The sequence below is a fragment of the Trichechus manatus genome, unplaced genomic scaffold (assembly GCF_000243295.1).
Source record: "Trichechus manatus latirostris isolate Lorelei unplaced genomic scaffold, TriManLat1.0 scaffold00122, whole genome shotgun sequence".
Lineage (NCBI taxonomy): Eukaryota > Metazoa > Chordata > Mammalia > Sirenia > Trichechidae > Trichechus > Trichechus manatus.
Genome location: NW_004444058.1, coordinates 728066 through 732615, shown reverse-complemented (window position 1 = coordinate 732615; position 4550 = coordinate 728066). Strand labels below are relative to the sequence as shown.

At 40.2% G+C, this 4550-nt stretch overlaps 1 pseudogene; it reads left to right on the top strand.

Moving 5' to 3' along the window:
• The first annotated feature begins 4450 nt into the window (after positions 1 to 4450).
• On the top strand, positions 4451 to 4550 carry LOC111822053 (uncharacterized; annotated as a pseudogene).

The window sequence follows — 4550 nt, the reverse complement described above, 5'->3', positions numbered from 1 at the left end:
ACAGCACAAGTTGACAATGTGCACAAGTGCCGGCCCTGCTATGGGTGGGCAGGAAAAATAGATCCATCTCAATACTGATAAACACAGACGTCGTTTCAATCCATCTTTCTCAAACTTGAATAATATATAGATGACTTTGAAAGGAAAAAAATTCTCCTGGACCCCCTGCATTGACTTAAATTATTTTGAATATGTTGTTGTTTTGGGTGCTGTTAGGTAGATTTTGACTCATATTGACCCCATGTGACAGAGTCAAACTGCCCCCACAGGGTTTTCTAGGCTGTAATCTTATATATATATATATAGATAGTACTTTAGATGAAGGTTTACAGAAACTAGTTTCTCATTTAACAGTTAGTACACATATTGTTTTATGACATTGATTAACAACCCCACGACCCATCAACACTTTCCCTTCTCGAACTTGGGTTCCCTATTACCAGCTTTCCTGTCCTTTCCTGCCTTCTAGTCCTTGTCCCCGGGCTGTTGTGCCCCTTTCGTCTGTTTTGTTTTATGGGCCTGTCTAATCTTTGGCTGAATGGTGAACCTTGGGAGTGACTTCATTACTGAGCTAAAAGAGTGTCAGGGGCCATACTCTTGGGGTTTCTCCAGTCCTGGTCAGGCCAGTTAGTCTGGTCGTTTTTTGTGCGTTTGAATTTTGTTCTACATTTTTCTCCAGTTCTGTCTGGGACCCTCTATTGTGATCCCTGTCAGAGCAGTCAGTGGTGGTAGCCGGGCACCATCTAGTTGTGCTAGACTCAGTCTGGCGGAGGCCGTAGTAATTGTGGTCCATTAGCCCATTGGACTAATCTTTCCTTTGTATCTTGTTTTCTTCATTCCCCCTTGCTCCTGAAGGGGTGAAACCAGTGGAGTATCTTAGATGGCTACTCACAGGCTTTTAAGACCCCAGATGCTACTCACCAAGGTAGAATGTAGAGCATTTTCTTTATAAACTATGTTATGCCAATTGAGCTAGAAGTTCCCCCAAGACCACGGTCCCCACAGCCCTCAGCCCAGCAATTTGGTCCCTTAGGGAGTTTGGATGTGTTTATGGAGCTTCCATAATCTCGCCTTGTACAAGTTGTGCTGGCTTCCCCAGTACTGTATACTGTCTTACCCTTCACCATAGGCTGTAATCGTTATGGGAGCAGATCACCAACACTTTTCTCCCACAGAGCCGCTGGTAGGTTTGAACCGCCCACCTTGCAGTTAACAGCCCAGCATTTAACCATTGCTCCACCAGGGCTCCTCATTTTAAATAGGTTACTTAAATGCATACAAACATAAAAATGTGTATCAATTCCTCTTAAAAAACCAGTTGCCATGGAGTTAATCCCTGTACGTGTCAGAGTAGAACTGTTATTGGCAGACCTTTCTTCCAAGGCACCTCTGGGTAAACTTGAACCTGCCACCTTTTGGTTAGCAGCCGAGCACGTTAACTGTCTGAACCACCCAGGGACTCCATTAATTACTCTTATATAACTATTAAACCAAAACTAAATCAGAAATTAAATATAAAATCACAAAACCAGCTAAATGTGCACAGCAAATATATGTTTATTTGATGTGCAGATTTAGTTGGTTTTGTGATTTTATATTTAATTTCTGAGGTGGCTCTGGGTGGGCTCAAATCACCAACTTCTGGCTACTAGTAGACTGCTTAAACATTTGCGCCTTCCAGGGGCTCCAATGTCCCTCTGTACTAGAGGTTATAATTTCATTCAGTTCAGTTTACTGTTCAGAAGAGTACCTGGCACATGTTTGTAGCCCAAATCATATTTATTCAATGGAAAACAGAATGGATGGGCTCAAGGAACAATTACAGGTTTTAGCAGATATATATATAAGAATAACGCTATTCTCAGATTTCTCCTACATGTATGGGAAAGACAGGTATGTGGATACTAACTAAAGAAGTCAGACAAGGACAAAAGCAATTAGCAAATATAAAACTGCAATAAGGGAATACATACAGGAACTAATAACTAATTCTCAGTGGGATGAAGATACTTGAAAAAAGCCTCATAGAGGAGGTAACATTTCAGTTAAACCTTGAAAGAAGGATGTTTCTGGAGTCTTGCTGGACTAGATGCTGATAGATCCTGGCAGTCTGGTTAAATGCAAGGTCCCAGACAGGAAACCATCGAAGATTCAGGAGTTTACATTAGGACCAGATGTCCAGGAACAGCAGCAGAGTTCACAAGATCAGTAGTGTGATATTAATGATATGGTTTGATAATTTCCACATTCAGTTAGATCACTGTTCTTTGGAATGCGCACAAATATGGATTTCTTCCAGTCGGTTGGCCAGGTAGCTATCTTCCAAATTTCTTGGCAGAGGAGTGAGCACCTCCAGCGCTGCATCTGTTTGCTGAAACATCTCAATTAGTATTCCATCAATTCTTGAAAGCTTGTTTTTTGCCAATGCCTCCAGTGCCGCTTGGACTTCTTTTTTTAATATTATCGGTTCTTGATCATATGCTACCTCCTGAAAACGTTTAACATCGACCAATTCTTTTTGGTACAGTAACTCTGTGTATTTCTTCTATCTTCTTTTGATAGTTCCTGCATTGTTCAATATTTTGCCCATAGAATCCTTCAAAATTGCAAGTAGAGGCTTGAATTTTTTCTTGACTTCTTTCAGCTTGAGAAATGCCGAGCGTGTTTTTCCCTTTTGGTTTTCAATGTCTGTCTTTGCACATTTCATTATAATATTTTACTTTGTTTTCTTGAGCCACCCTTTGAAATTTTTTGTTCAGCTCTTTCACTTCATCATTTCTTCCATTCACTTTAGCTACTCTAGGTTCAAGAGTAAGTTTCAGAGTCTCTTCCAACATCCATTTTGGTCTTTTCTTTCTTTTCTGTCTTCTAAATGATATCCTTGATGTCATCCCACAACTCGTCTTCGGTCATTAGTGTTCCATGCATCAAATCTATTCTTGAGATGGGCTCCAAATTCAGGTAGGATATACTCAAGGTGGTATTTTGGTTCTTGTGAACTTGTTTTAATTTTCTTCAGCTTTAACTTGAACTTGCATAAGAGCAATTGATGGTCTGTTCTGCAGTTCTGACTCATATATTGAGCTTTTCCATCATCTATTTCCACAGTTGTAGTCGATTTGATTCCTGTGTATTCCATCCTGTGTGGTCCAACTACAGATCCAAGGCTGTGACTTTTTGGAAGTAGATTGCCAGGCCTTTCTTCTGAGGAGCCTCTGGGTGGACTTGAACCGCCAACCCTTCAGTTAGTAGTCGAGCACTTAACCACTTGTACCACCCAGGGATGATGAAACATATGTCAGTTCATGTTTTTTTTTTTAGACTACCAAAACATAAATATAGAATTATGAACATTTGTTGAGAACTCACAGATCTCAAAGAATACCACTAAGGTTCCAGAGGCTGTCAACACCAGTTTGAAAAACACAGTGCCCTGTCTTGCATTTGAGCCTACCTGTCCCTAAATGACCAAGAGGTCAGTCCCCCAGCATGGCAGCACTTGAGGAAAAGTGATTTCAAGTAATTTCCACACTCATGCAACACACACCTATCTGTGGCTGTAAGGAAGAGTGCCGGAGCAATTTCCAAAACTTTTTCTCCACGAGTAACTGTCAGTTTACAGCTCCTGAATAAACAGCTAAGCCCCTTTTGTGGAATATTGAAATATTTTGTATAAGGTAAAAATAAATTACAATGACCTAAGCTTCTATCTTAAAAAAACTAGCTCAGGAGTCAGCAAACTATGGTTAGGTCTTTTTTTGTACAAAAACACAAAAAGGACAGGTTTTACATCTTTAAAGCATTGTAAAAAAGCTGGGAGAAAGGAGAATGAAAAAAGAAGAAGGAGGAGGAAGATGTACCAGAGACTGTATGTGATCTTATATCACCTAAAACCTGGCCCTTTACAGAAAACCCTAAACTAGTTTCCCAGCCTCTAAACTAGATAAATAAGAGCAAAGTAAACCCAAAGTTAGCAGAAGAAAAGAAGGAATGCTGACAATAGCAAAAAACAATGAAATAGAAAACAGAAAAATAATAGAGAAAAATCAATGAAACCAAAAGCTAGCTCTATGAGAAGACCAATAAAATTAATAAACCTCTAGCAAGCTACTCAGGACCAAATAAGAGAAGCCATGAATTAGCAGTATCAAGAAGGCAACATAGAAAATCACAAACAATCTACAACAAAGCTACTAGAACTAATAAGTGAGTTTAGCAAGGTCACAGAATACAAGCTCACAGCCCTGGTAGCACAATGGTTAAGAGCCCGGCTACTAACTAAAAGTTGAGTTCCACAGGAGAAAAGACCTGGCGATCTGCTTCTGTAAAGATCACAGCCTAGAAAATCCTATGGGGCAGTTCTACTCTGTCCTATAGGGTCACTATATGGTTGCTATGAGTCAGAATCAATTCGACGGCACACAAGGACAACACACAAAAATCAACTGTAGTGCTTGCTTCGGCAGCACATATACTAAAATTGGAACGATACAGAGAAGATTAGCGTGGCCCTTGCACAAGGATGACATGCAAATTCGTGAAGCGTTCCA